At 34.2% G+C, this 9558-nt stretch overlaps 1 non-coding gene and 1 pseudogene across 1 annotated transcript; both read right to left on the bottom strand.

The window, feature by feature from the left end:
• Positions 1 to 451: 451 nt before the first annotated feature.
• Positions 452 to 551, bottom strand: LOC126026516 (uncharacterized; annotated as a pseudogene).
• Positions 552 to 8072: 7521 nt separating this feature from the next.
• LOC126026981 (small nucleolar RNA SNORA51) lies at positions 8073 to 8205 on the bottom strand. The gene has a single exon (XR_007502161.1). It is a non-coding gene; the product is annotated as a small nucleolar RNA SNORA51 (small nucleolar RNA).
• Between the last annotated feature and the right edge of the window lie 1353 nt (positions 8206 to 9558).

The raw sequence follows: 9558 nt of genomic DNA, 5'->3' as shown, positions 1-9558 counted from the left end.
GACAAGGTCAATTAAATATGTATGCATTAATGTGGGGTTGATTGATGACATTGGCATGGACAATTCTGGTTGACCATTGGAGAAATAAATTTGACTGTAAAGGTTGATGGGAATACAAGAAGAGAGGAATTAGTGTGAGGAAAGGTAAATCCTTTCAGGAATTTAGGTGTATGAACAAGTAAAGAAAGAGGCATACTTGGTGGGATAAACAGAGTTAATAGGACTAATTTTAAACACTGAAGAAACGAGTTTATTTTGGTTTTATAATTAATTTTTATTATAACTTAGTATATATAGTTGTAAGAGTTTTTATTAATGTTTATAGTTTCCTCCCTAATGTTTATAGTTTTGATGGACAATTGCTGCACCCACCACCTCCATAGTGCCTAAGATCTGCTACAACTGACACTGTCACCTCTAGTTCTATCTTCATTCCCCAAACCCTTTCCCCAATTCTTTTTTTTTTTGTCCTAGAAGAGAGGATGTACCAGATATTAAACTGATAAGAACAGATACTACACTTGATCTTAGCCAAAAGGCCTAGAAGCGATCCCCACTTCTTAATAGTTTGAGTTTTATAATTGAAGACCAAGGGCTTGTCATTGTTCAGTGATGTTCCTTTGTTTTGTCTCTCTACCATAGCTAAATGAAATCTCCTGGTATTTGTCCTATTAAACATATTCCTTTGGGAACAATTCAGAGAGAACAAAGAGGACTTGCTGGATTAATGACTTGAACATACAAGAATAAAGAGAATTTAGGACAAAATGGAGAAATTAGTTTTAGATAAAATTAGCTTTCTAATGAAAATGCTGTCCATTACAAGATAATATGGGTTTGTATGCTGGTATAGAAGTAGATGCAACTGTGCAGTTAGTGTGTGGTTCTGCCCTTTACTGATTTTCTTAACTTTTTTAGGGAAGTGGGAAATAAATTATCTGCCCTGGATATGGATGGACCTGGTTATATTTGTATGTAGAGAAGGAATAATATTAGTAGCTGTGCAGAAGAATGCAATAATAAAGTGAATCAGACAGTGTGTGTATCTGCCAGTAGTAAGGGCCTACTTGGGATTATTATATTTGAAGTTCAAATGGTTGTGTATTATTTTTCCCAATTATGTTCAATAGCACAGGTGCAGTTTGGAGTAATCAAAGAATTAGATTTCATCATAAATTTAGCTAAAAGCATATAACTGAAAACAGAAAAAAAAGACATAAAGTTAAAATCTCACTAAGGAATTTAACTGAGTAAAGAAACACTGTGCACATTTTAAGGGGGCAAAAAATGATAATAGGTTTACCAATTATCAAAATAAAGTTTCCAAAAGAAAGTTTGGAAAGTTTTCTGGTCCCCTAAAATAAAAGTCTAGGTGAATTAGCATCCTGAGGAATTGAGGCATATATTTAAATGATGCAGAAAATGTAAGAGTTAAAAAAATGATTAGAGTGGCTGCAAGTGCTGGCAATGAGAACAATTTGGACTTCCAGGATATAATATGGGAGTAGTCCTCTAATACAGTGAAAAGAGTATTGTAAATACAATCAATTAAAGCTTGTTGAGAATAAAAGGTGGTTTCCCAAGATGGATTTCTCCAACAAGCTACCTTAGATTTCAACCTCATCATTGACTCAATTGGGTTTCCAGCCTAAAGGTTATATTATAGAATTTAAATTTGACAGTTTCCATAGTCACTTAAGTCCATTTCATTCAAAAAGTCAATCAACATAACATTTGTTTTATTTCTCTGGGAAAATAATACAAGTGGGATTGAGGGAAAGGGTAAGAGAATAGATGGTAAATATGTGAAATATAATAGAAGAGCCTTATGGTGTGGAAAAAAATATGAACATTAAGCTGTGATCTACATGTTAGGGAGGTTTTGTGGTACACATATTAAAGAGATGAGATTTAATTGCTCAGATGAGATAAATTACAGGAATGTCAACGCTCTGTATTTTGTTAATATGGAAGACTTTTTCTGATTTTTCCTAATTTTCCCAGATAAAGTCATGTGGGTACTTGTAGGAAGTTACAAGCTTCATTAGTCATTCTTGATTGTCATTTCTTTTGATCCTAAATTCTGACATGGAAGACTTAGAAAGGTTAAAGTATAAATTTGTGAGATGCAATAATTTTCACAAATTATCTTGTGGTTGTATTTTTTTCATTATTTCATCCTTCCTTCCTTCCTTTTTTCTTCCTCTTCTTTTTTCTCTTTTTTCTTCTTTTCTTCTTTCTTTCTTTCTTTCTTTCTTTCTTTCTTTCTTTCTTTCTTTCTTTCTTTCTTTCTTTCTTTCTTTCTTTCTTTCTTTCTTTCTTTCTTTCTTTCTTTCTTCTCTCTCTTTCTTTCTCTCTCTCTTTCTTTCTTTCTTTCTCTCTCTTTCTTTCTTTCTTTCTCTCTCTCTCTCTCTCCTTTCTTTCTTTCTTTCTTTCTTTCTTTCTTTCTTTCTTTCTTTCTTTCTTTCTTTCTTTCTTTCTTTCTTTCTTTCTTTCTTTCTTTCTTTCTTTCTTTCTTTCTTCTTCCCTTCTCTTTCTTTTCTTCATTCTATCGTTCCTTCTTTTTCTTTCTTCTGTTTTGCACACTCACTAATTTTACTACACTCTTCTGCTCCCTGCAGGCTGACTTTTTTCCACTCTTAGTGACTCATGTTTCTCCACAGTTACTTTCAGACTCTCACACCCAACTATTAGAGTTCATTGACAACTGCCAAATCCATTTCTATTTTATAGATTATTGAGAGAACTTGTCTGATTGGCCCAGGTTGATCTTGATTCAGAGCCATGATTTGCAGTTTGATGAAAATCATACAATAACCAAGACTGAGAACTCTAAAAAATCTGTGGTAAGTGTAGCTTATATTAAAAAGATTTAGGATTGGAAAGCAAATATATCCTCTATAAGACCTGTAAATTTAAAAACACTCATTCAATATTTTATATGGATATCTGTATATTAGTTTATGAGTATGTGTATGATACTTGTAGAATATTTAAGTTATGTTTGTGTTCAAAATAAAAATTCAAGGCCAAGTTAGACTTACCAAGTCGAATAATATATAAAACTAATTTTATATATAACTTGCATAAGGTCATGCTCAAATACAAATCTAAAATAAGACAAGCTTGTTTTTAAAAATCTAGGAATTATCTATAATATTAGAAAGATTATGTGTTAAATGATCCAATAAAGTATGGAAGCATGCATTAAGGCAGAAATTAGAGTAAAATGATTTTAACAGTCAATGCTTATTGAATTTATTGTTTTTCATATGTGTCTTGAGGCACTAATATGTTTTAACTTATTTATCCTTATAATTATTCAATGAGTTAATCCTGTTATCCTTGTTTTAAGGATGAGAAAATCAAGACAAATAAATATAATCTGTCCAATGCTATATAGGTAAGCAGTGGCAAACCAGTATTTGGATATGAATTGATTGACTTCAGATGTCTGATTTTTTAAAAAAATATTAGTTTAATAAAGAATTTAAAAAACAGAAATGATGCAAAATAAGAGTCCTTCATCCAGTTTACCTTAAATTAAATATCTTTCATAACCATAGTTCACCAACAAAAAACAGCACATGAGGGGCCGGGCGGTGGCGCTAAAGGTAAGGTGCCTGCCTTGCCTGCGCTAGCCTTGGATGGACCGCGGTTCGATTCCCCCGGTGTCCCATATGGTCCCCCTCGCCAGGAGCGACTTCTGAGCGCATAGCCAGGAGTAACCCCTGAGCGTCACCGGGTGTGGCCCAAAAACCAAAAAAAAAAAAAAAAAAAAAACAGCACATGAAACATTATTAATACAATACTATTCGCTACAATGCAGACTTTATTTGAATTTACCCAACATTAATACTAATGCCCATATCCAAGTAGAATTAAATCCTGAGTATACATTTAGTTACTAAATTTTTAGGCAATTCCAATTAGTGGCACACATAATCTTTTACATTTTTTCATAAACTTAATGTTTTTGAAAGGTTAGTTAATCTGCTAAAACATCTCAAATGTAATCTCCTGGGTGTTTTCTCACTGTCATATGGAGGTTCTAAATGTTGACAAATGCAGTAGATGTGTAGAATTTTTGGAGGGAATAATGTCTATATATTACACTGCTGATTATGTTGATCTAAACTATTTGGTTGAGGTAGTGTGTGTTATATTTCTTTGCCATATAATAAATACATTTTTCTTTGCAATTGACAAATACCTTGGAAAATATACTAGAAGACCATGCAAATATGGTTTATTGGTTACTAATGATCTGCTCTTAGTTGCCATTGAACATTTCATTAATTTGAATTAACTTATGGGAGAATCAGCCATTCAAAGAAAAGAAGATATTTGATCAGAAGCTAGAGCCAAAGAGCACAGAAGACTGAATGCTCACTGCAAACAGAAGAACCAGTTTCTATCTTTGATATTTTATAGTTTCCTAAGGACAGGACTGGAAGTAGCCCTCTAGTACTACCAGGTATGGTCCAAAACAAAAATTTGCATGAGTGTTGTCAGAAACAATTCAAAGTAAAAATTTTTGCCTGCTAACAGGGCAGGTTGGAGTGGTGGTTGGGAAACTGGGGACATTAGTCAAGGGAAAGTCACATTAGTGGTGGGATTGGTATTGGAATGTTTAATGTCTGAAATAACTTTATTATGAACAAATTAGTAAATCCTGGTATTTTAATAAAAATAAAACAAATAACAAGACATGAGAATATTTTGGGGAGTCACACCAGGCTGTTGTCAGGAGTTACACCTGACTCAGGGGTTGCTCCTGGCAGACTCGGGGACCATATGGGATGCTGGGATTCAAAAGAAGTGAGAATTTAATAGTAAAATAATGTGGAGGAAGAATGTCTCTTGTTGAAGAAATCAAATCAATAAAGACTTCAGAAGTTTGGATACATATGATATTTTCAATGACATTGGTATGTCACTATAACATGATAATTAGGCTTAAAGATTGAAAGAAGTAAATTTTTTAATGTCTTGAATTTTTGTTGAGTAATTTAAACTATTATGTGTACATTCTTGTTTCAGTTCCCAACAAATTGCAATGGGGAAAAGGCAGGGAGGTAATCATATTTCTCAGAATCTATATCTTCATCTATAAAAAAGGACACTGGATAGTTTCTGAGGTTCCTTTTAGGAAAAGTTATGATTGTGTGAAGTGGTAGCATATGCTTTTTCTCCTATATTGTAAATGGAAGTTTCCAAAGTTTATCTCATAGTGACTTGCAAAAATCTCATTTTTTAGGCCATTATCTTTCCCTCTCATGAAATCATGCTCTTAACCTGAGTGCTGACAATGAAGCAAGAAACTTACTATCCAGACTATCCTTATCTTTTCCCTCAGTATATTTTGTTCAACACAAAGGAAAGATAATTAGTTTATCAGGGATAATAATGGACTTAAATTTGAACAGGGTTACATTGGAGAGATAAAAGGATTTGTTTCTTCTTCAGATACAAATACAGGATTATATGTCAGAATTCAGTCACTTTACTAAATAGTGTACTATTCACAGGCAGCAATGAAGTCAGGCATCTCAACTAGCTTTCCTCTTCTTGTATCATGAAGTTAAATTTAAAAACAGTTTTATAAAAGAGAAGAAAGTTTACAGAAGGAAAGTTAGAAAAGCAGGAAAGAAAGATCAACAGAGTAAAACTATAAAATAAAAGTACTGGTTTTTGCAGTGAATTTAGAGAATCTTCAGAATGGTCATATTGACCCTTCTATTAGAAAGTTAGGGGCCCGGAGAGATAGCACAGCGGCGTTTGCCTTGCAAGCAGCCGATCCAGGACCAAAGGTGGTTGGTTCGAATCCCGGTGTCCCATATGGTCCCCCGTGCCTGCCAGGAACTATTTCTGAGCAGACAGCCAGGAGTAACCCCTGAGCACCGCCGGGTGTGGCCCAAAAACCAAAAAAAAAAAGAAAGTTAGGTTGGTTGGAAAAGAAAATAATAGGGTTCTCAGATTAGCAGTTAACAGGACTCTCCCAAATCATTGAATTTTATTAGCAAATGGAGCGCTGTAGCCAGACCATATTGATAAAACTAATCTTACATTTAGGGAATTGCCTTATTTTATTACTTAATGCCAGTATGCTTTATAACAGTATCCCAGACTGATATTAAAGTCTGGATCAATGGGAGACAAACTATGACGGATTGTCCTGTGATTCTTTGTATTCTCTATGAGCTTGTTCTATAACAAAACTGCAGTGATTGTGCCTTTCTGTAATAACTTCCTAATATAGAGCTAGCAACAATTTCAAAACTATCTTTGAGTATTTGTCGCACTTTAAAAGAGCTAATTGCTGGTTTATGTGATTCTAAGAAATCTAGTTTTATCAAGTGCATTATCCTAAATAATTTCACAGATCTCTGCATCCCAGGTTATCTGTACAAGGATATTCCATTTTGCATTGGTATTCCTTCATAAAAGATTTAAGATGGCTTCAAGGATAGATGTCATATATCAAGATAACATAAATTAGAAACAAATTAGAAAGAAAAAAGTTAAACAGCAGGTCAAGATATAAATTAGAATCAAAATTGAAAGTAATGAAAAAATGGTTTCCATTTTAAGCTTTCTAGCATCCATTATATAAATTCTAAGCTGATATGGTCTCATAACACAAGATTTTTCTCAGGAAAAAGTAATTTTATTTTATAGATTGTAAGGGTATACATTGATGGCTTTTAATCAAAATTATACCACAACATTATGAATAAAGACTATGACAACATTCTGTTTTAGGCAATACATATCATACAGCTTTGTCTTAAAATTCCTTCAAATAAAGGATGGTGGTGTCAAGGTACACGCACTATTTTTTTTCAAAGCTGAGGTTGAAATCAAGATCACATATGTTCACTGAATGCAGTAAATACCTGATATATTCCCAATCATTAAATTAAATTAATTTTTTATTTATTTAAAATTATTTTATTTTTATTATGACACTATAATTTACCAAGTTGTTCATGATGCAATCATTTCAGGCAACAAATGTTCAAACACCAGAGCCACCACCAGTATGAATTTTGCTTCACCAGTGTCCCCAGTTTTTAGTACCTCAACACAGTCTGACTCCATGGAAGTACAAATTCATTTCATATTGTTTGTTACAACACAAAGGGGAATGAAATCCTCAAAACTTAGATCAACAAGGGTCAATTTGAAATAATTGTCATATCTCTCCATGTACTAAAGTTAGTGTCTAAGGATTTACTGGTCTGTGGTTGGTGCTAGTTGAGTCATCTGTGCTACTGTGTAGTTTCACTGAGCTTGTTAGATTGCTATGTAACATTCCCATTTTTCTGTGATATGATTGGGCTGACACTAATATAAAATTTTGAGGTGTTGCATGGACCCAAATGGTTGCATGTTCCATGATTTATAGAGTTGAAACAAATTTAGTGACTTGGAAGTTTGATAAGAATGAGTAAAGGAGTTGGGACATTTCTGTTGGAGGTTTTATAGTATAGCACTTGGTTGACATGTTTCATGTAGAAAAGTGAATCTGTCCCACTCATTCTGAAATTCCACAGAGGTATCAGCCTGGTTCAGACTACCTTGGATGTATTCTTTTCTTTTTAAATTAAAACACTATGGTTACAAGGATTAGTCTTCGTCTTCTTCTTCTTCTTCTTCTTTCTTCTTCTTCTTCTTCTTCTTCTTCTTCTTCTTCTTCTTCTTCTTCTTCTTCTTCTTCTTCTTCTTCTTCTTCTTCTTCTTCTTCTTCTTCTTCTTCTTCTTCTTCCTTTTCCTCCCCTCTTTTTCTTGCTCTTCCTCTTCTTCCTCCTCTTATTCTATTCTTATTGCTCTTCTCTTCTTTTTTTATTTTTTGGTTTTTCGGGCCACACCCATTTGATGCTCAAGGGTTACTCCTGGCTAAGCGCTCAGAAATTGCCCCTGGCTTGGGGGGACCATATGGGATGCCAGGGGATCGAACCGCGGTCCTTCCTTGGCTAGCGCTTTAAAGGCAGGCACCTTACCTCTAGCACCACCTCGCCGGCCCCTGCTTTTTTCTTCTTATTCTTCTTCCTCTAATTCTCTTCTCTTTTTGTCCCCCAATTCACAATACAGACCAGGCAAAGGGCCTGGTTTGAGGTGTATATGGGGTGCATTTACTGTACCTCCTCTTTCTATACAGTCAGTGTAAAGAACACAGCCTGTAGTAAGAATTGGGAAGTTTATTCTCTTCTTTTTTTAATCATCTTCTTCCTCTTCTCTTCTTTCTCTTCATCCCCTCTTCTTCCTCATCTTCTTCCTCTTTTTCTATTCTTCCATTCCTCTTCTCTTCTTTCTTCCTCTTATTATTTTTCTTCTCTTCTTTTGCTTCTCTTCTTTCTTTTTCCTCTTTCTCTTATACTCTTCTTCCCATTCCTCTTCTCTTCTTCCTCCTCTTCTTCTTTCTTCTCCTCCTCTGCTTCTCTTCTCTTTTTCTCTCTGTCTTTTTTTATTTTGACACTTTTATTTGCATACAATGAATATTTTCCACCACCAACGTCCCCAGTTACCCCTCTCATTCATCCTCTCCCACCTGCATCTAGGGCGGGTCAGAGATTTTACATTTTTTTCTCTTTCTCCCTCTCTCCATTTTGACACAGGTTTTCACAATTGTTAATGAAAGAGTGCCATACATGTCACTTTGCCCCCTATTAGCATCCAGCTCTTGTTCAGAGTGATCAGTTTTAACTATCTTCATAGTAGAATTTTGCTATTCTAGTGGCACTCATAGCTCTTTGTGGCAACTGTTCTATCATGGACCTGACCTCATCTTTATTGTCTCTGGATATTATTGCCATACTGTCTTTTATTTTTCTTATATCCCACAGATGAGTGAGCTTATTCTATTATTATTATATCTTTATACTTTTTTCATTCTGACTCATTTCACTCAGCATAATAGTTTCCATGTCCTTCTATGTATAAGAAAATTTTATGACTTTATTTTTTCTTACAGCTGCATAGTATTTCATTGTGTAGATGTACCACAATATTTTAGTCACTCATCCATTGTCAGGCATTTAGGCTATATCCAGGTTATGGCTATTTTCAATAGTGCTCTGATGAACATAGGGGTGCAGAGGGTATTTTTGTATTGTGTTTTTTATGTTCCTAAGGTATATTCCTAGGAATGATACTGTTGTGTCATATAAAAGCACAATTTTCAGGGTTTTTTTTGAATATACATATTGTTTTCCAGAAAGACTGGACTAGATGGCATTCCCACTAGAATTTAATGAGAGTCACTTTCTCCCTGTATCTGCACAAGTATTGGTTGTTCTTATACTTTGTGATGTGTGTCAGTCTTTGTGATGTGAGATGTTAACTCATTTTATTTTAATTTTTATTTTCCTGATGATTACTGACTTGGGGGATTTTTCTTGTGCCTTTTGACCTTCTGTATTTTCTTTTTTTGAGGAAATTTCTGTTAGTTTCTTCTCCCCATTTTTGGATGGAGTTCACCATTGTTTTCTCTTGGAGCTTGGTCTAGACACACTTTTTAAAAGCTATTCTATTATACATAGAAAGGAATTAGAA

Source organism: Suncus etruscus, chromosome 13 (assembly GCF_024139225.1).
Source record: "Suncus etruscus isolate mSunEtr1 chromosome 13, mSunEtr1.pri.cur, whole genome shotgun sequence".
In the NCBI taxonomy this organism is placed as follows: domain Eukaryota; kingdom Metazoa; phylum Chordata; class Mammalia; order Eulipotyphla; family Soricidae; genus Suncus; species Suncus etruscus.
Note: the sequence above shows the minus strand (reverse complement) of the source record. Positions and strands in the feature narration are given on the sequence as shown.